Genomic DNA, 23,484 nt, shown 5'->3' with positions numbered 1-23,484 from the left:
ACATTCGATCCCATAGCCACACCCATTTTTTGCTTGTAAAACACGTCCTGAAAAAGAAAATAGTTGTACCTCAAAATAATGTTGAGGAGATCAATAATGAACTCACTCGCTGGTGTAGTAAGAGAAGACATATCTAACATACGTCTAACAGCCATGATACCTAGATTATGGTCGATAGAGGTATATAGAGATGTCACGTCAAAAGACGCCAAATGTACCGAATGTATATCAGTGAGATCAATAGTTTCCAACTTACACAAAAAATCTGTTGTATCCTAAATATATGACTGTGCCCCACTAGCAAAATTATGCAGGATTTTATTAAAAAAAATAGAAATGTTACTAAACACAGAATCGGAACCTGACACAATAGGACGACCCGGAGGGTCTATCAAGGACTTGTGCACTTTTGGTAGTACATATATCACCGGTGTAACCGGATGGTCCACTGTGCAGAATTCCAAAAGATCATTGTCAATGATGCCTACCATAACCGCATCAGTTAAACAGCGTTTAATCAACCTAGCAATATCAAACTTAGGGTCAGCTTGAAGAACCGAATACACCTCAGTGTCATCCAGTTGTCATCTAACCTCTGCAATATATTTGGAGGTATCCAGAATGACCACTGCACCCCCCCCCCCCCCCCCCTTATCAGCGGGTTTCACTGTAAGGAGGGGGTCATTCCTCAATTGCTCTAAAGTCTCAACCTCTAACCGAGTTAGATTGGGGTATTTAAATCCACTGTTACAGCATGACACTTTATAAGATGTTAATTCAGACCTGACCACAGTCATGTAGGCATCAATGGCAGGTTCATTAGTGACAGGTGAAAAATTACTTTTCAAGGACAGATTGAGACCACCCTAAGAGATTTCACTCAATTGTGGTCAGGGCTGTTTATAATATTGATTGGACCCTGGGCAAAAATTTACTTGGGCCCCCTGGATCCCGCCTTCCCTGAAAATATGTCATATTCTAGGTTCTTCAAAGTAGCCACCTTTTGCTTTGATTACTGCTTTGCACACTCTTGGCATTCTCTTGATGAGCTTCAAGAGGTAGTCCCCTGAAATGGTCTTCCAACAGTCTTGAAGGAGTTCCCAGAGATGCTTAGCACTTGTTGGCCCTTTTGCCTTCACTCTGCGGTCCCGCTCACCCCAAACCATCTCGATTGGGTTCAGGTCCGGTGACTGTGGAGGCCAGGTCATCTGGCGCAGCACCCCATCACTCTCCTTCATGGTCATATAGCCTTTACTTTCAAAGTTTTCCCAATTTTTCGGCTGACTGACTGACCTTCATTTCTTAAAGTAATGATGGCCACTCGTTTTTCTTTACTTAGCTGCTTTTTTCTTGCCATAATACAAATTCTAACAGTCTATTCAGTAGGACTATCAGCTGTGTATCCACCTGACTTCTCCTCAACGCAACTGATGGTCCCAACCCCATTTATAAGGCAAGAAATCCCACTTATTAAACCTGACAGGGCACACCTGTGAAGTGAAAACCATTTCAGGGGACTACCTCTTGAAGCTCATGAAGAGAATGCCAAGAGTGTGCAAAGCAGTAATCAAGGCAAAAGGTGGCTACTTTGAAGAACCTAGAATATGACATATTTTCAGTTGTTTCACACTTGTTTGTTATGTATATAATTCCACATGTTCATAGTTCATAGTTTTGATGCCTTCAGTGTGAATCTGCAATTTTCATGAAATAAAGAAAACTCTTTGAATGAGAAGGTGTGTCCAAACTTTTGGTCTGTACTGTATATATATATATATATCTTATATATATATAAAAGAGTGTCTGTCTGTCTAGACGTTCTTTATGCGCGACCAAACGACTGGACCGATCTTCACCAAATTTGGCACACAGGTATATCAGGTGTCCGGGAACGTTCCTGAGATATTCCCCAAAAATGAGCCCCCCCCCCCCCAATACAAGTCTGCAAGTGTTTCTCTTCAAATCCCAACTGCTATAAACACAGATTTACTCCAGGTTTCCTTAACAACCCAGCAATTTTAGCAGATCGCAGGTCCTTAAATATTCAGTCATATGACGTATGACGGCACAACTACACTTATTAAACGGACGGGTGCTGTGGAGTTCACTGTTAAAGGGGTCGTCAATATTAAAGAGGCGGGTACTGTGGAGGTCACTGTTAAAGGGGCGGCCACTATGAAGGTCACTGTTAAAGGGGTGGTCAATGTTAAAGGGGCGGGCACTGTGGAGGTCATTGTTAAAGGGGCAGGCACTGCGGAGGTCACTGTTAAAGGGGCGGGCACTATGAAGGTTACTGTTAAAAGGGTGGTCAATGTTAAAGGGGCGGGTACTGTGAAGGACACTGTTAAAGGGGCGGCCACTATGAAGGTCACTGTTAAAGGGGTGATCAATGTTAAAGGGGCAGGCACTGTGGAGGTCATTGTTAAAGGGGCAGGCACTGCGGAGGTCACTGTTAAAAGGGTAGGTACTGTGGAAGTCACTGTTAAAGGGGCGGGCACTGTGAAGATCACTGTTAAAGGGGCGATAGGGGCGGGCATTGTTAAGTTCACTGCTAAAGAGGTAGACATTGTGTCACGGGGCGCCAAAGGCGCACTCAGTCTCCCATCAGCCGCAGACCTGCTGCTTAGCTTCGGGAGCGAGGATCTGTGTTTGGCCTCGTTCCCAGGGCGGCTTTGCTAGCTGGGAGGCTCCCTGCTCCTAGGTCTGCCTTGAGCGCCGAGCTGATCACTCGGTGCTCGATTTGTCTGTCTGTCGGTCATGTGACGCTGGCCACGTCACATGACCCTCACTCCCCACTATAAATACAGGCAGCCTGTTGGCCACAGGTTGCCTGTTAATTTTAGGTATCTGGTGATTGTTTTGTTCCTGCATACTTACCTGAGCCTGTGTTCCCTGACGATTCTCTGCCTGCTCCTCCTGTACTGCGCATCTCTCCTGGTATCCTGACCCCGGCTTCCACCTGATGATTCTTTGCGGACTCCTGTTGTACTTCGTTTCTCTCCTGGTATTTGACCTCGGCTTTTCCTGACTATTCTCTGCTCATTCCTTAGTACTGCGTAGCTCTCTAGGTATTGACCCGGTCCGTTCACGTTCCGTTATTTGTCTTGTCTGTCTTCCCAGCACGTATCCTAAGTTAGGGACTGCCGTCTAGTTGTCCCCTGTCATTAGGACTTGCGAGGCAAGTAGGCAGGACCAGGGGTGAGGGTGGAGCGCAGTGGTCACTATCCTCCCCCCTGTGTGTAGTGTACATTACTGTCACACATTGTGGAGGTCACTATTAAGGGGGCGGACATTGTGGAGGTCCCTGTTAAAGGGGAAGGCATTGTGGAGGTCTCTGTTAAAGGGGCACACACTGTGGAGATCACTGTTAAAGGGGCAGGCAGTGCGGAGGTCACTGTTAAAGGGGCAGGCAGTGTGGAGGTCACTGTTAAAGGGGCAGGCAGTGCGGAGGTCACTGTTAAAGGGGCAGGCAGTGCGGAGGTCACTGTTAAAGGGGCAGGCAGTGCGGAGGTCACTGTTAAAGGGGCAGGCACTGTGGAAGGCACTGTTAAAGGGGTGGGTACTTTGGAGGTCACTGTTAAAGGTGCGGCCACTATGAAGGGCACTATTAATGGTCAATGTTAAAGGGGCAGGCACTGTGGAAGTCACTGTTAAAGGGGCGGGCACTGTGAAGGTCACTGTTAAAGGGGTTGTCAATGTTAAAGGGGCGTGCACTGTGGAGGTCACTGTTAAAGGTGTTGTCAATGTTAAAGGGGCGTGTACTGTGGAGGTCACTGTTAAAGGGGCGGGCACTGTAAAGGTCACTGTTAAAGGGGTTGTCAATGTTAAAGGGGAGTGCACTGTGGAGGTCACTGTTATAGGGGCGGGCACTGTTAAAGGGGTTGGAATTATGGAGGTCACTGTTAAAGGGGTGGGCACTGTGCAGGTCACTGTTAAATATGCGGTCACTGTTAAAGGGACGGGCACTGTGGAATTTAATGTTAAAGGGGAAGGTACTGTAGAGGTCACTGTTATGGGGGAAACTGTTGATATCTTTTTACAACACACGGAAACATAAAATGAAAAAGATGAAATATACCTGTGCAAAGCCGGATCCTTCTGCTAGTATATATATATTGACCCATTTTTTTATTTACTCTATGCTCAATTCCTGTGATGGGTAGTAATGTAATTTTTATTCTGTTATTTATATAAACATACAGATACTAATTAAGCTAATTTTTTTTCTCTCTTTTACTCACAGTTATATCTTGGTCGATGGCCGAAGGTTGCGTGAAATGAGCATGGACTTGCACAGTCATCCCAGCTACAATCCCCGAACTCCACTATATGTCTATCGCCAGTGTCAACAATACATCGCCTACAGTGCTACATAATTACAGTCTCCTGAGTATGGATGGGTTGAGGAGATCCCTCATTGTTACGAGGTCTAAGGGATGGATAACTTATGGGGAAGCTGCTACCGCGGTCTTGCCCATGTGGTGTCCCCTACATATGTGTCAACCGGTGGTGCCTGACGGCGCTCAGATTTGGACACAGCAGACCAAAAAGTAACGAATTTTTTTTGTGGTGTGTATGCACAGTACATTGGTCAATGGTTGGCACAGGTCCTGACATGGTTGCTTATACGCCTGACCTGGCTTTACCTTCACCAATATGGTGGATTGTGCAGGAGTACTGGGCGCTTGTGAATTATCGCGAGGCTTTGTGATGACACTGATGTGACGCGATTATCTAGCCATGCGCATACTGTGTATTTCGGATGGCGCAAATGCGTCCGGGTCTTGGCGCATGCGCACTTGATCACACACGTGTTGGTCCGTCGGATGACGCATTCAACGGGCGCACACGCATCCGAGATGCTTAGACGCTGAATTTGGCAATGGAGTCACACATGCATCCGTGTCCATAGTCATGTGACCTGACCACTCCCCATGATGAATGTGTGGTAATAGCTCCTTATTTTAACCAATTGTTTCCTGGGTCATTGCACAAGTGCACTTTATACACATGAAATTTGCATTTATTCAGATAATGTATTATGATATGCAATTGTATCACGGCTCTATTTTATGTCCAAGCACTGTGTTCACCTGATTTACAAATGTATACACCTGTATAGGCATGGGTTAATGCTAATTATGTTTGATGATGTCACTTCCTCACACTATAAGTATGTTCAGTTTGCTTTGTTACATTGCTTGAGAAAGGCTTCATGTTGGAGCCGAAACATCGCGTCACCACTGGGTGAATAAACAGCTTTCTTTTTTTCACCATACTGGAGTGCTGCTCTGTTTCTCATTGATATTATCCTGGGACGCTATTCCCATTGGAGCTTGCATCCAATCTCCAATATTCTAAGGTTGGTGCTGCCATTTATTATATTATATATATATATATATATATATATATATATATACACTCACCTAAAGAATTATTAGGAACACCATACTAATACGGTGTTGGACCCCCTTTTGCCTTCAGAACTGCCTTAATTCTACGTGGCATTGATTCAACAAGGTGCTGATAGCATTCTTTAGAAATGTTGGCCCATATTGATAGGATAGCATCTTGCAGTTGATGGAGATTTGAGGGATGCACATCCAGGGCACGAAGCTCCCGTTCCACCACATCCCAAAGATGCTCTATTGGGTTAAGATCTGGTGACTGTGGGGGCCATTTTAGTACAGTGAACTCATTGTCATGTTCAAGAAACCAATTTGAAATGATTCGAGCTTTGTGACATGGTGCATTATCCTGCTGGAAGTAGCCATCAGAGGATGGATACATGTTCTCACTCTGTTTACGCCAAATTCGGACTCTACCATTTGAATGTCTCAACAGAAATCGAGACTCATCAGACCAGGCAACATTTTTCCAGTCTTCAACAGTCCAATTTTGGTGAGCTCGTGCAAATTGTAGCTTCTTTTTCCTATTTGTAGTGGAGATGAGTGGTACCCGGTGGGGTCTTCTGCTGTTGTAGCCCATCCGCCTCAAGGTTGTGCGTGTTGTGGCTTCACAAATGCTTTGCTGCATACCTCGGTTGTAACAAGTGGTTATTTCAGTCATTGTTGCTCTTCTATCAACTTGAATCAGTCGGCCCATTCTCCTCTGACCTCTAGCATTCACAAGGCATTTTTGCCCACAGGACTGCCGCATACTGGATGTTTTTCCCTTTTAACACCACTCTTTGTAAACCCTAGAAATGGTTGTGCGTGAAAATCCCAGTAACTGAGCAGATTGTGAAATACTCAGACCGGCCCGTCTGGCACCAACAACCATGCCACACTCAAAATTGCTTAAATCACCTTTCTTTCCCATTCTGACATTCAGTTTGGAGTTCAGAAGATTGTCTTGACCAGGACCACACCCCTAAATGCATTGAAGCAACTGCCATGTGATTGGTTGACTAGATAATTGCATTAATGAGAAATAGAACAGGTGTTCCTAATAATTCTTTAGGTGAGTGTATATATATATATATATATATATATATGTCGCAGGGAAATGATGAAAATGGAGATTTGATCAAATCCCTAAGGGAAATGATGGAAATTGATGTACCTAAGGTAGATAGAGGCCCATTAGATGGAAATAACATTGTGGAGATCATATTAGATGTAAAAAATAATTTAAACCAAATTGGTACCTCAGTTGGAATTATAAAAGATTGGCTACCTAGAGACGCTCTTCAAATAGCTACTACAACTTTTACCGAAACAGTTCCCCGAACTAACCTAATCTGCGTGAGATTGCAGGAAAATTATCCTTATTTGGAGGTCAAGGATTTAAGAAGTGTTATTGTGAACAATCCAAAATACAATGTAAAACAAAAAGATGTGCCTGTAAAAAAAGTAACGTACTTTGTAACTCGAGATGCCACAAATCAACAACGTGTTTTAATAAAAATGAATAAACATTATTATTTATTACTTACATTCACTAAAAATGTTTAAAATTTCACTAAAAATATCCTTTTTTGTTTTTAAAAATATCAGCTTAAGTACCTATTTCTTACAATATTATTTCATATTATTATTATATTATCAAAAATATTAAACATTTCACTAAAACAGTTAAGGGATTTGATGATCAAATCACTTACTTTCTTTAATAATTTGTGTTTCAATGACTATTGATTTTTCAATAGTATTTTTCCTACTCTACATTTATTAATGCATGGTTTACTAAATAAATACTTTTAATATCTAAACAATATTATTTAATATTATTAATATATCATCAAAAATATTAAACTTTTCACTAAAACAGTTAAGGGATTTGATGATCAAATCCCTTACTATCTTTAGGGAACATCATCTTCCTTGAATTGATCATCTCCCTTAGGGATTTGATCAAATCTCAATTTTCATAATTTTCCTGCGACATATATATATACTGAAATTGTTCTCCTCTTATTATATCTGTTAAAATAAATCCCACTATGTAACAAGCATATATCTCACAAAAATGTATTAGGACAAGTGCTATGGAAGTTGAAGGGACATTCGTAGGATACAATTCACAAATCACATCTGGTGAACCTCAAGTAAGATCTTCAATGGTGGCATGCTGGAAATAAATTCACTAATAGACATACAATTTACAGGGTACTCTAGCCCTAGTGTTCTGGCGGTCCCTGCCTGAAAGCAGAATGAACACCCCAAAAGAGGCTCCACTTATTGGTAGCTGGCCCTACAATATGTGTCCCTTCCTAGCAGTTAGTATCCCAAACGGCATCCGGATGCGTTTCCCCTATATGTTGCAATGATAGGTTCTTGAGACAATAAGGCTCCTTTCACACTAGTGGCACGGACCTCCAGCAGGCTGTTCCGTTGGGTGAACAGCCAGTCGGATCCGTCCTGCCACTAGTGAATGTGTCCCCCAGACTGCCGCTCTGTCCCCATTGACTATAATGGGGGCGGGACCGAGGCACGGCAGCGCACGGCGAGAGACTGCTGGAATAAATATTGGACATGTCGTAGTTTTATTCCGGCAGCCTCTCGCCATGCGCTGCCTTGCCTCCGCCCCCACCTCTTAAATTAGAGGGGCAAAGGTTTAAAAATTAGAGGGGCAAAGGTTTAAAAGTAATATAAGGAAGTATTACTTTACTGAGAGAGTAGTGGATGCATGGAATAGCCTTCCTGCAGAAGTGGTAGCTGCAAATACAGTGAAGGGGTTTAAGCATGCATGGGATAGGCATAAGGCCATCCTTCATATAAGATAGGGCCGGGGGCTATCCATAGTATTCAGTATATTGGGCAGACTAGATGGGCCAAATGGTTCTTATCTGCCGACACATTCTATGTTTCTATGTTTCTATGTTACTATAGTCAATGGGGACGGAGCGGCAGTCCGGGGGCACACGTTAACTAGCGGCAGGACAGATCCGACAGGCTGTTCACCCATCGGAACAGCCTGCCGGAGGTCCGTGCCACTAGTGTGAAATGAGCCTTAGTGTCTCAAGAACCTATCATTGCACCATATAAGGGAAACGGATGCCGTTTGGGATACTATACTTCTATTTTGTTCATTCACTTTGCATTTTGTTAATTAATTAAAATAAACCAACCTTTTTTTATTTTTTAAAGCATTCTTACTTTGCAGCATTTTACCACACCTGCCTATAATTCTTGCTCTCTTGTAAGATTGTGCAAGGTAAACCGTGAAAGTCACTCTATTTTTTGGTCCAATATTCTATGGTGATATCTTTGTAAGGCCTCATGCACACGACCGTTCTGTTTTTTGCGGTCCGCAAACCGCGGATCCGCAAAAAACGGAAGCCGCCCGTGTGCCTTCCGCAATTTACGGAACGGAATGTGCGGCCCATTGTAGAAATGCCTATCCTTGTTCGCAAAACGGACAAGAATAGGACGTGCTCTATTTTTTTAGCGGGGTCACGGAACGGAGCAATGGATGCAGACAGCACACGGAGTGCTGTCCGCATCTTTTGCGGCCCCATTGAACTGAATGGGTCCGCACCCGAGCCGCAAAAACTGCGGCTCGGATGCGGACCCGAACAACGGTTTTGTGCATGAGGCCTAAGAGTCACAGCTCTCATTATATCCTGCTCCCCCTTACTCACCTGTATAGTAAAAAGATAAGAATTCTGTCTGCTGGTGATCAATATTAGGGAGAGCTCGCTACACATCCATTTGGACAGCTCTCATTAAAATCAAGTCTGTCCTGGTTTCCCCTAGTGATAGCTGCCAGGTTGTTTGAAGGTTCATGGGAAGCAGATGCTCTAACCTCCCCATCATAAGGATATGTTCCAAAAATAATTGGCACATAACTTTAAGTATTAACATGACATACAGATCCATAATTATATCAGCATATCGTTACATTGTGCTTGAAATAAACTTGGTGACAATTTTCAGAGATTCATAAAAAACGCTTTAGGTTAAAACAGTTTGCATTATGAAAAAGGTTATCAAGAGCCTAAATCGTAACATCTGGTGTCGGATATCTCTGTGGCACTTGTGGTCTGCTGCGGCATCCTCCACTGTATGCACTTTTTGCTGAGAATCGCCATTAGCAACAGACCACAAGCGCAGTATCTGCTCCCCCGAGCATAAATGCACAACTGCATTTGGGGTTAAGCATTTCCTGTTTTATGAGACCACGTATTTTTGTCAATTAAATCATATATTTATATGTGGAGGTGTATAAACTCCAATCCAAATGCGCCCTGATTACCATCCATAGGCAACATTTAGATGCACCTGTGAGGCCTGCAACATATCAGCCAGACATGGGTGGGACTCTAAGCCTCCTCCCTCCTCCCATTGTATGTGTGGTTAGTCACACTGGAGGGAACTGGGAGCTGTTTGCTGTGAGTCGGACCTTACGCTGCTGTATTTTGCCTACTGGCTCCTGGTACTACCCATACGATACAGGTAGGTTTAGCGTTAGGTCCCGTGCCACTTGAGAAACCTTGGCATGGTGCACGGGCTCAGGTATGTGCTTAATATAAGGATATACTGGCTAAAGTCTCATTTTTAACATCAGTGTGAGGGTTTAGTGCACCTATTCTTGTAACTATTTACACATGGCGAGTACTCTCTATTCACTAATAGCATTGTTCTTTACTTGCTGGCGCCGGCATATTTGGTAGTGTCTGATGCTGGAGAAGCGCCCACTATGTGCATTCACTGATTTCCATATATTCATTGGTCCCCTGATGACCTGGCCCATTGCCAGTGAAACGCGTCGGGACAGTATATACGATATATGTTTGTTTGTCTGCCCCAGGGTGTGATTGTCTTTAAATTCTGACGAAGCTGGGCAGTCACTATATTGCCTATAAGGGACACCAAGGGACAGACAGAGAGGGGTGTTTTTGTTCATGAGTGAAGATCAAGGGATGACTTAGGGGAAGAGACCCAGTATCTGTCTCTCTCTTTTATTGTATCCCTTTGTTTCCGCACTCACCCTCTGAGTAAGCCAGTGAGCACACCTTGTGGCTGCTTGTACTCTCCACCATATCACTCTGGTTGGCAGTAGATGAGGTAGTTTTGTGTGATAAATTATTGGGCCTATCATTTTAACATACGATGAATTAAAGATTGTTTTAAGGTTTTCCCATTATTCGATTATTGTTTCTCAGAATTTGGGTGCCATATTTATATGATTGTTGTGACTGGCAACTATTCTAGTCAAGTTATTTATTTGATCTATATATCATTCCACGTCCACACATTTTACTATCTGGTGTAGAATGTCTCTGTGGCACTTGTGGTCTGCTGCGGGCATCCTCCACTGTATGCACTTTTTGCTGGAGATTGCCCTTAGCAACAGACCACAAGGCAGTATCTGCTCCCCCGAGCATAAATGCACAACTGCATTTGGGGTTGAGCATTTTCTGCCTTTTGAGACCACGTATCTTTTTCATTTACACAATCAGCAAGCACATCCACTTCTGTGTCCCAGCGCAGCGTACAAATGTCCATACCCCAGGCCTTTGAACGAAAGCGCAAATACACTGCCACCCACAGGCCATAGAACTAAATGCACACCTTTCCAAATTGCTGGCCCTAGAAATGTTTCCACTTAGGCTTGTAGACACTGAGGCTTTCTGCAGCCTGATGGCGGCGGTCCCTTGTTACTCAGTCTCCAGCCGCCACTATTTTTCCCCGTGTGCCGTCCCCGCCTTACACCAGCATGTCTTTGTGTGTTGGACAGATCTAAATTCCTCTCAGAAAATGAGGGGAATAGAGAAATAGGAGAGAAAAGGGGCGCACAATAGGGTAGTATGTATATACAGATAAAATGATAATATCATAGGAATTGTGAAGGCTCACCTTTTTTGGTTGTAAAAAATTTAGGCACAACTCTATTGAAGGCTTTAGAGTGATGAGACTTATCTTCCGGAACTGCAGCCGCAGATTGTGAGTTCTTTTTGATGGGATGTCCAGTCCCACAAAAGGAAAAATGGCAATAAGAGAGAAATTCTGCTTCGGCGCAAGTCCACAAATGGAAACGGTCTCACAAGTATGATAGTTCTTTTTTAATGGAAACAACGCGTTTCGGGGAGTGCAACTTCCCCTTCATCAGGTTTCATAGTATTACAATAAACAGACAGATATTTATAGGTGCAGAATAACAAAAAACAACAAAAAAAACGCCAAAAACGAGCACCTGGGGCCCGCCCCCTAGGGGTGGAGCTACATACAGGTGTCACTTCAGACATCATGTAAACTCAATCTAATCAAATCTCAGTTTCGTTTATACAGATCTTACTATGGTGTAATCCCATGTAATTCTGTGTAACATTTATTTCATGTAGAGACATTTCTGTGTATTTAACACATATATATCATGTGACTGCAGAAGGTCACATGATCGGACTGCAGGCTGGAGACATGAGCATCCTCTGGTGATTGGCTCTCTCTCATATGGAAATGCAGGGGGAGAAGGAGAGAGGACGATCACCATGGGCTCCTGTCTCTGTGTGTATGGATACTTTGCTGTCTGCAGGAGGCTGCTGGCCAGGGGGCGTGTCGGTCTGTGACGTCATGACCATGTGATCGCAACCAGGCAGTCACATGGTCCGTTGCCAGGACAACGGCAATGCTTTGGTTTCAGGCCACAATTAGGTGATATGAAAGAGCTCTGCCCTGGTGTATCAAGGGGATTCAGTAGACCAGGTTACAGCTCTGTATATTCATTTAGGATAGCTCTGCATATTACATATGCTTGGAGTGCATACTAAAATTGTTATTATTATAAATGAGGGGTAAAAAATGAATGAAAGGTAATCACATAATTATCAGATAATTAATAGATAATTGATAAATAGGGTGTATATAAAATTAATAGATAGTATGAATAAAATCCAATAGCACTGTTTAAGTAAAAATCTATACTACTCATAATTGGTAAGAATATAAAATAAAATTGTTTGTAATGAAAATATACAATATAGTGGGATATAAATATAGATATAAAATTGGAGTAATTTCAGATATGCCGTTTTCCTAATACTAGTTGTTTTCTTGTGTATTAAAAGGTACTCAGTGAGCACATAATATATTATAATATTTTGGTACATTATTTTATTTTTATTTTTTATATATTTTTATTTCTATTTTTATTTTTGTGGGGCATATTGTTTATTATATATCTAACGTTGAATACTTGGACTTCATAGATTAATTTCAAATGCCTCGTTAAGGCCATAGGGATTGAGGCTGTTTAATTTAAAGATCCAGTACATCTCTCGGTGTCTGATGTACTGGATGTCTTTCTGCAGATGGATTGGGATCTGTTCTATAGGTGTCACAGAGAATCCGACTGCATTACCCTCGTGCTGTTCCGTTGCGTGTCTGGAGACGCTATGTTTCATAAATTTCTTTTTGATATTTGACCTATGCTTATTAAATCTGTTACGTAGGGTTTGAATGGTGCGGCCTACATATTGTAGGTAACATGGACATTCAAGCAGGTATATTATGTGGTTGGAGTTGCAGGTTAGGTGTTCTGAAATCTGAAAGGATTCCCCAGTTGAGCGGCTTTGGAAGGATGACCTCTGGTAGATGCTAGTACAGCATAAACATCTACGGTGACCACATTTGTAGCTGCCTTGAGGGGTCCTAGTGTCCTGATCACGGGTGGGATAAGTAATAGATCTTAGTTTACTAGGTGCCAGGATATTTTTTAGGGTTTTTGCTCTTCTGTATGTGAAGCGGGGATTCACTGGAATGATTTGGCTCAAAATGGGGTCTCTTTTTAGGATGTGCCAGTGTTTCTCCATAGCCGCTTTGATGGCCTTATGGTTCTGATTGTATGTTGTTATAAAATTGTACCCATAGGGACTGATTTCGGTGTTTCCCTTCTCTTTTTTTGTTGCTGGGGCCAGACATTCTGATTGTGTAAGATCAACTGCTTTTTGTCTTGCACCCATGATGATGTTTCTTGTGTATCCTTTTTGTTTGAACCTAGATGTTAGGGTATCGCATTGTAGTGTAAAGTCCATATCTAATGTACAGTTTCGACGGAGGCGCTTGTATTGGCTAAAAGGAACGTTGGCTTTCCATTTCCTGTAATGTGAGCTCCGGAAATCGAGATAGCTATTGCTGTCTACCTTTTTGAAAAATGTACGTGTCCTGATTTCTTTGTTTTGTATAAAGATCTCTAGATCTAAAAAATCAATTTTTTCCGGATCATACGTTCCTGTGAGTGATATGCCCCAGTTGTTTGTATTGAGGTGGGAAATGAAATTTTTTATTGTTGTCTGGTCGCCATCCCAAATGAAAATGAGATCATCAATGTATCTTTTGAAAAAGATGATATTATCTGTCCAGAATTTAGTTTGGTAAATGAGGGTCTCTTCAAAAGCTCCCATGAACAAGTTAGCATAACTCGGCGCGAAACGCGTCCCCATCGCGGTCCCCCTTGTCTGTCTATAGATTTAGTCTTGAAATATGAAAACATTGTGTTTTAAGATGAATTCCATCCCTTTGATGATAAATGATCTCTGCTGTATAGGCATCTCTTGATCGTTGTTCAAAAAAGTGGATGCACACTTCAGTCCCAAGTCATGGGATATGTTGGTGTAGAGTGCTGACACATCTAGAGTGAGCAGAAGGTAACTCTCTTTCCATTTGATATTTTTTAATAGTGTGATCAAGGATAGGTTATATATACCACATGATTTTTCTATATCTTCCAGTGGTTGTTGTCCAACTGAATTTATGTTTTTCTTTTTACTTTTGCCTGCTCTACATCCTCTTCTAGTTTTTTTCTTTTGGTGGGTTTTCGGCCTAGTGGGTGAAAAAAATGAGTAATGGTAGTTGTTTTGGGGCTCTTAAGAATGGGATAAGCTACCGTGGGGTGAATAAGGGGAGGGAGAGCTATAAATGAAAGAGAGGTGGAGGGACCTGCTACAGGATGATCTGTGGTCAAATTGGGGTTGATGGGGCTAGTTGGGGTAGGTATGAGGTGGGTATTGGAAGAACAGTTGGGTGGGTCTGGAGTGGATATTACACAGTCTGGATCGGAAGTATTAGTGGGAGGTGTACAGATATGTACAGTAAGGAGTGAATCGGCTTCCACATCTGAGGAATTGGAGGCAGTGAAAAGCCTGGGGGAAGTCGGCATTGATGGGTGGGAATGGGTGTGAAAATTGGTAGGTGGTAGATTGAGTGGTCCACATGCCGCTCTGACGTTTTCAGGAAAAACAATAGATGGAGAGAGGATGGGTGTTTTGTTTTTGAAGGAAAAGAATGAGTCTGGTTTTCTTGGGCTGTGTGATGGAGTGAAAAACTCTGAATTTGGTGTATCTGGATAGGAAATTGGGGTAGAACCTTTGGTGTTGGTCTCATAGTTTATGGGGTCTATGATTTTTCTGATGTGGTGGGTCTTATTTCGAAGTGTGTGTTCTGTCCCACTGGTGGATGGCAAGGGTCTTATGGCTTCTGATGTCCTTTGCGGGGGTCTGGGTTGGGTCCGTGTGTTCTGGTGGTGGGTGGGCTTGTTCCTATTGAAGTAGAGGTTCCGTGGTTTCCAGTGTTGTGAATGTTTATGATTTTGTGTTAGTCTGGGTGGTGGTTTGGAGGTAGTAGTATTGGTCTGTTCATGATTGATGTCTCCCCTGTTAGTGTCACTTGGTAGAACTTGTTGTTCTATTCGTGTTTTATAGTTAGAAGTGGGTGGCTCTGTGGGTTTTTGCCAAAATTTTATGTTATTTGTGGAAAAATCCGACCGGTCTCTGGCTAGCTTGCCACTTTTTTTGGTTAGGGTATCTTTTTCAAGAGTGAGTATCCTAGATGTGATAAGCCGATCAAACTTGGGGAAGTTAATGTGTGCTCTGTGTTTGGATAATTCCGCATAACACTCGGATATTTCCCCCCCTAGATCTAAATATAGGGACCGCCTTTTTTCAATTAGTCTAATCATGAGACCTTTAGCACAGTCCAGTAGATAGTTGTCCCAATCAGTGGTAAAGTTCAAATCTTCTTTAAATGAATTACCAAACCTTAGTCTCAGGCCACGGGGAACGATCTGTTCTTGTATGTATATCTCCAAAAAAGTAGCATCCAGATGATGCTGTATTTCCTCAGTAATAAGTTTTTCAAGTTTATAAAATAAGTTCAATAACGATTTTTCATCAATAGTACTTGCGTTTTTTTCTTCTTCTCCTTCCTGAGTCGTATTCGAGGTACATTCCACCAGATTTTTAGTGCATTGAAGAATCAAACGTTCCCGTTGTTCTATTCTGTTCGCAATGTAGTCCATACTTTCTTTGTTAGATCGTTTTTCCGCTTTTGTGCAATTGATCCTATGTGCTGCTCCCAGAGATCTGGAAATTCCAGGAAACGAAGTCTTTGTGTGTTGGACAGATCTAAATTCCTCTCAGAAAATGAGGGGAATAGAGAAATAGGAGAGAAAAGGGGCGCACAATAGGGTAGTATGTACATACAGATAAAATGATAATATCATAGGAATTGTGAAGGCTCATCTTTTTTGGTTGTAAAAAATTTAGGCACAACTCTATTGAAGGCTTTAGAGTGATGAGACTTATCTTCCGGAACTGCAGCCGCAGATTGTGAGTTCTTTTTGATGGGATGTCCAGTCCCACAAAAGGAAAAATGGCAATAAGAGAGAAATTCTGCTTCGGCGCAAGTCCACAAATGGAAACGGTCTCACAAGTATGATAGTTCTTTTTTAATGGAAACAACGCGTTTCGGGGAGTGCAACTTCCCCTTCATCAGGTTTCATAGTATTACAATAAACAGACAGATATTTATAGGTGCAGAATAACAAAAAACAATACTATGAAACCTGATGAAGGGGAAGTTGCACTCCCCGAAACGCGTTGTTTCCATTAAAGAAGAACTATCATACTTGTGAGACCGTTTCCATTTGTGGACTTGCGCCGAAGCAGAATTTCTCTCTTACACCAGCATGTGTCCCTTAACATCATCCGTGCCCTGACCAACGCAGTTATTGGGAAGGTCCACTTAACCACTGACACATGGACAAGTGCTTTGGCCAGGGATGCTACATTTCCCTGATGGCACACTGCCTGAACATTGTTAAGGCCAGAAGCGAGTCGTACCCTGGGATGGCACAGGTGCTACCGACGCCAAGGATTCCGGGCCCTACTTCCATCAGGATTTCCGCCACCACCTACATTAGTGGCTGCAACCCCCCCCCCCTTCTCCTCCTCCACCTCCAGTTCCACCTCTGAATTCTCATCTTGCAACACCAGTCAGCCATCAGTCAGTAGCTGGAAGCAATGTAGCACTGCAGTAGGGAAGCGGCAACAGGCCGCGCTGAAACTAATTTGCTTAGGTGACAAACAGCACACTGCCACAGAGCTGGACACATGGACAAGTGCTTTTGGCCAGGGACGCTACATTTCCCTGTCGGCACACTGGGTGAACGTTGTGGAGGCCAGGAGCGAGTCATACCCTGGGATGGCACAGGTGTTACTGACGCCAAGGATTGCGGTGCGACGCATGTGTACCCATTTCCTAAAGTCATCTACAGCTGCCGCCGGTCTGGCAATGCTGCAGCAGCGCTTGCAATTGCCAGCTCACCGACTGTTGTGCGACGTGAGCATGCGCTGGAACTCGACGTTCCACATGTTGGCCAGGCTTTGTGAGCAGCAGAGGGCAGTAGTGGAATACCAGCTGCAACATGGTCATCGCCTTTTCAGTCAGCTTCCGCTATTCACAAGCGACGAGTGGACATGGATGTCTGACCTCTGTGAGGTTTTAGGCAACTTTGAGGAATCAACACAGATGGTGAGCGGCGATGCCGCTATTATCAACGTAACCATCCCACTACTGTGTCTACTCAAACACTCGCTGCTCATAATGAAGGCGAACGCTTTGCATGTGGAAGAGGTGGAAATGGGGGAAGACATTACACAGGGTGATAGCCAGACCACCCTCAGTTCGTCTTTTCAGCGCGAATTGGATGAGGAGGAGGAGGAGCTGGAGACGGTTGCCTCCGCTACAGAGGGTAGTACCCATAGCAGGTTTATTACATCTGTTCAGCGTGGATGGGACGAGGAGGAGGAGGAGGAAGAGGATGAGGAGATTGAGAGCCATCCTCCTGATGAGGACAGCGAAGTCTTGTCTGTTGGGACTCTGGCACACATGGCTGACTTTATGTTATGCTGTCTTTCCCGTGACCCTCGCGTTATACGCATTTTGGCCAACACCGATTACTGGTTGTTCACCCTTCTCGACCCCCGCTATAAAGAGAACTTCTCATCTCTCATTCCTGTGGTGGAGAGGACTAGCAAAATGGTGCAATACCAGAAGGTCCTTGTGGAAAAATTGCTCCAAAAATTTCCAGCTGACAACGCTGGCGGCAGAGTACGTAGTTCCTTGGGCAACCGAGGAGGGGAGACAAGGGGAACACACAGCAGTTCCAACAGAGGCAGTGCAACACTCTCCAAGGCCTGGGACAGTTTCATGACACCCCGCCAGCACCCTCACCCTGATGCGCGGCCTAGAGTCACAAGGAGGGAAAAGTTTTGGAAGATGGTGAAGGAGTACGTAGCAGACCGTGTCAGCGTCCTCAGTGATCCCTCTGTGCCTTACAACTACTGGGTGTCGAAGCTGGACACGTGGCATGAACTGGCGCTCCACGCCTTGGAGGTCCTGACCTGCCCTGCTGCCAGCGTTTTGTCAGAGCGGGTATTTAATGCTGTTGGGGGCATAATAACTGATATGCGCATCCGCCTGTCAACTGAAAAAGCTGACAGGTTGACTCTTATCAATATGAGCCTGGGCAGACTCCTATGCAAAAAAAAAAATGAACAAGGCCTGGATTGCCCCTGACTTCTCTACTCCACCAAAGGAAAGTGGCTGAACATAAAGGCACTTTAAATGTGGCTTTTATGGTGTATTAAATACACTGTATTCCCATGCACCCCTTCCACCACAAACAAGAGTATATGGTTCAATCTTCCCTTTCTCGTCGTCGTCCTCCTCCTCCTCCATCATATTAACATGCTTATTAGGCTGCCCTTGCACCTAATGTTTTAGAGGGTCAGATCAGCAGCAGGCCCTCGCTGCTAATGTTTTAGAGGGTCAGATCAGCAGCAGGCCCTCGCCCCTAATGTTTTAGGGGGTCAGCTCAGCAACAGACCCTCACCCCTAATTTTTTAGATGGTCAGATCAGCAGCAGACCCTCGCCTTTAATGTTTTAGAGGGTCACCAGCAGGCCATCAATCATAATTTTCCAAGGGTGTGTATGATGCCTTCATTTATGTGTAATAAAGGGTGTATTGGAGTGCCGGTTCCTTGTAATTTTTGGCAGCTCTTTCACTTAGTGCATAGGCTTTATGAGTGTAGGAGTCCCACTACCTGAACAATTGTACCACAATGTGAACGAGGCCCTTCTTTTATGTGATATACAGGTTGTATCGGAGTGCCTCTTCCTTGCAATCTTTGTCAGCACTTGCACTTTATATACAAGTAAATATATAGGAAATAATGTTTTCCAACAATTTTTCCTCTAAAATCGATTTTATCTTCAGTTTGGGTGCGTATTATTGTCAGTCTGTAAAAGTGGCGTTACTACTCGGACAACATCATTCCCAGCAGCGACCTGGGTGTCCAAGATGCATCCAGACATCCTCCCCATGCTGTTCCCAAACCATTTCAGTGGTGTTTCCATCAATTTCTGACCTTTTCCTATGAACCAGACAACCTCCCCTCTTCAGAGCCCCATATAATCAATGAACTATAATAGGTTTTGATTGAAAATACTAGACCCTAATGGCAAGTGATTGGCTCCAAAGGAAGTTCCAAAAAGATTTTTACTCCTGGAGCATTGGGTAAATCACAGAAAAAAATGCACCAAACGGATATGCCACTGACTATACAGTGGCATATCCGTTTGGTGCATTTTTTCTGTGATTTATATGATTATATTTTCATCCGCACAATGCTCCGTTTTGTGTAGGATGCCCTTGTGGTGCATGTGGACCGCGCTGACATCCTCCACCGTATGCATTTTTTGCTGGGGATAGTCGTTTGCTGCGGTCCACATGCGGTGGGGCTGCTCCCCCAATGAAAAACACGCTACAGTGTTAGGGGTTGAGCAGCTCCTCCAGAATTGCCACTATATTTCTGTGTTTGTGTCTTGTTTTATATGTAGTGTATGTGCCTTTACCTGGCATTCAAACACTCTTTTGCACCTGGTAACCTCCATCACACGGTCTGATATGGGTGTGGCTTACAGTCTGGCTTTGTTCACATTGCACTAGTTGTCCTGCTAGGCGGTTGTGTGGAAGCCTGGCTGTGAGCTGGATTACATCACCTTCAGACCTTGTTCACACCATAGTTAGCGTAGTGGTAGGACCCTTTGCCATGCTGAGTGACCGTGACGTGGTGCATGAAGGGCTCCGATATTTTCCTGACAGGAATATATTGGCGAAAGTCTCAGCTTTTAATATCTGCATTTATGACTAGCCAGTATAGTCAGTGGCATATCCGTTTGGTGCATTTTTTCTGTGATTTATATGATTATATTTTCATCCGCACAATGCTCCGTTTTGTGTAGGATGCCCTTGTGGTGCATGTGGACCGCGCTGACATCCTCCACCGTATGCATTTTTTGCTGGGGATAGTCGTTTGCTGCGGTCCACATGCGGTGGGGCTGCTCCCCCAATGAAAAACACGCTACAGTGTTAGGGGTTGAGCAGCTCCTTCAGAAATGCCACTATATTTCTGTGTTTGTGTCTTGTTTTATATGTAGTGCATGTGCCTTTACCTGGCATTCAAACACTCTTTTGCACCTGGTAACCTCCATCACACGGTCTGATATGGGTGTGGCTTACAGTCTGGCTTTGTTCACATTGCACTAGTTGTCCTGCTAGGCGGTTGTGTGGAAGCCTGGCTGTGAGCTGGATTACATCACCTTCAGACCTTGTTCACACCATAGTTAGCGTAGTGGTAGGACCCTTTGCCATGCTGAGTGACCGTGACGTGGTGCATGAAGGGCTCCGATATTTTCCTGACAGGAATATATTGGTGAAAGTCTCAGCTTTTAATATCTGAATTTATGACTAGCCAGTATAGTCAGTGGCATATCCGTTTTGTGAATTTTTTCTGTGATTTATATGATTATATTTTCATCCGCACAATGCTCCGTTTTGTGTAGGATGCCCTTGTGGTGCATGTGGACCGCGCCGACATCCTCCACCGTATGCATTTTTTGCTGGGGATAGTCGTTTGCTGCGGTCCACATGCGGTGGGGCTGCTCCCCCAATGAAAAACACGCTACAGCATAGGTGTCAAACTCTGGCCCGCGGGCCAAATTTGGCCCGCAGTGTAATTATATTTGGCCCGCGAGGCTATACCAAATGACTACTAGAGCTAGCCCGCAGGTATTATACAGCGCATTCATTCATCGCTAATACTACAAATCCCATAATGCCCTGCTGATGTTTTGGCGCGTCAATAAGGACAGGTCCCAGAAACGCCCTCTCCTGTGTGACAGAAGTCATAGCGATCTCAAGCTACAACTGTCACTGTGGAACCCCTTCCCAAAAATGGCAAAAAGAAAGGCAGACAACAGGAACTTTCTGGACAGGTGGGAGACAGAATATCTGTTTACATATGTAAAAGACAGACCTGTTTGTCTGATTTGTGGAGTTAACGTGGCTATAACTAAGGAGTACAACATTCGACGATACTATGAAACAAAACACCATGACAAGTACAAGGACCTGGACATGACTCAAAAGAGCCAGAAAGTGGAGGAGATGAAAAGAAGTTTGGTTTCACAACAGAATATGTTCAAAAAAGCCACATCACAAAGTGAGGCTGCTGTAAAAGCTAGTTATATTGTAGCAGTAGAGATCGCAAAATCAGCCCGGCCCTTTAATGAGGGAGAGTTTGTGAAAAAGTGCATGTTGAAAGTTTGTGACATCGTGTGCCCAGAGAAAAAGCAAGCCTTTTCAAACGTGAGCCTGAGCAGAAACACAGTAGCTGATCGCACATGTGATCTTGCCACCAATCTGTATGACCAGCTTTTGGAAAAGGGAAAAGATTTAGTTGCATTCTCCCTTGCTGTGGATGAGAGCAGCGACGCATCTGATACTGCTCAGCTGTCAGTCTTCATCCGTGGAGTGGACTCAAATATGTGTGTTATGGAGGAGCTATTGGGATTCAAATCAATGCATGGCACAACCACAGGAAAGGAAATCTTTGAGGAGGTTTCCAAATGCGTAACTGAAATAAAGCTGTCGTGGGATAAACTCGTGGGATTAACGACAGATGGTGCGCCAGCGATGTGCAGTAAAACAAGTGGACTGGTGGGCAGGGTCCGGGAGAAGATGCAGGAAGAGAACTGTGCAGGTGAACTAACTGTTTATCACTGCATCATACATCAGGAATCACTGTGTGGCAAAGCCCTAAAGATGGAACATGTTATGACCACAGTAACACAAGTAGTTAACTTTATAAGAGCCAAAGGTCTGAATCACCGCCAGTTTAAGTCTTTTCTGGAGGAGTGTGGTTCGGCGTATTCAGATGTGCCGTATTACACAGAGGTGAGATGGTAAAGCCGAGGAAAAGTACTGAATAGATGTTTTGAGCTGCATGAGGAAATATGTCAGTTTCTGGAAAGCAAAGGGAAGGACACAGTAGAGCTTCGGGAGAAAAAGTTTCTGTGTGAGCTGGCCTTTCTGTGTGACATCTCGAGCCATCTCGATGCGCTGAACCTGCAGCTTCAGGGGCGCGGGCGCATCAACACAGACATGTACGCTGCAGTGAGGGCTTTTAAAACTAAACTGTGCCTGTGGGAGAATCAGATGCTGCAAGGAAACCTTGGCCATTTTCCCTGCTGCCAAACCATGAAAACGCAGTTCTTTACCAACTTGTTCCCATGCGCACAGTTTGCTGAAAAACTCAGTGTACTCGGCGCTGAGTTTAGCCGGCGATTTGCCGACTTTGATGTCCAGAAATGTAGGTTTGAACTGCTCAGTAATCCCTTCGCAGTTAATGTGGAAAACGCACCAACCAACCTCCAAATGGAGCTAATTGAACTCCAGTGTAATGACACGCTGAAGTCAAAGTATGATGCTGTGGGCGCCGCACAGTTTCCACAGTTCATCCCTGACACAATGCCTCAGCTCCGCACCCAAGCTGCTCAGATGCTCTCCATGTTCGGCAGCACTTATCTATGTGAGCAACTTTTCTCCTCGATGAAGATGACCAAAACATCTCACAGGAGACGTCTGACTGATGAACACCTTCGCTCGATACTGAGGATTTCCTCAGCTCAAAGCCTGAGCCCAGACATTGATGAACTATCATCCAAGAAGAGATGCCAGGTATCTGGCTTGGGCACATCAGATTAGATCAGTGTGCAGCAAACTGAGCAATAATTAATGTTTTCTTTATGCACTTTTTCTTGCTACTCTAAGACATGGGCTTGAATGGTTGATTGATTTTATTATTGTTATTTTATTTTAAAAATTATTATTATTTATTATTATTTAAATCTTATTTAATAAATGAATATGCTTGTTCCATATTCAATGTTAAAGCAAATCTTGTTTGGGTCCATGTTAAAAGGTTCATTTGTTCAATGCTGGCCCGCGACTTTGTTCAAGTTTTACATTTTGGCCCACTGTGTATTTGAGTTTGACACCCCTGCGCTACAGTGTTAGGGGTTGAGCAGCTCCTCCAGAATTGCCACTATATTTCTGTGTTTGTGTCCTGGAGCATTGGGGCCCATTATGATACCAGAGCCTAGATACACTAGAGGGTCCTCTGGTACTCTGATGGGCTAGTCTGACGCTGTTTTGGGCCCCTGCTCTGTGGAACCACAATACTCAGCCAACTTAGAAGTCTGGAGTATACATCTGCCAAACCTGAGGAGGGCTCAGGTGGCCCTCGGTCAACGGTCCACCAGGAAATTTCCCTGTAGGGTCTATGGCCAGTCCGCCCCTGGGTGAGTCTGGAAACTTGTAGTATGCATGCACTGAATACTTTGCAATATTCCTGACTT

The 23,484-nt window shown here is 43.9% G+C and overlaps 1 pseudogene; it reads left to right on the top strand.

The window, feature by feature from the left end:
- The first annotated feature begins 21,019 nt into the window (after positions 1–21,019).
- LOC121002399 lies at positions 21,020–22,831 on the top strand (annotated as a pseudogene).
- Positions 22,832–23,484: the final 653 nt, after the last annotated feature.

This window comes from Bufo bufo, chromosome 5 (assembly GCF_905171765.1).
Source record: "Bufo bufo chromosome 5, aBufBuf1.1, whole genome shotgun sequence".
Lineage (NCBI taxonomy): Eukaryota > Metazoa > Chordata > Amphibia > Anura > Bufonidae > Bufo > Bufo bufo.
This window is presented reverse-complemented; position numbering and strand designations above follow the sequence as displayed.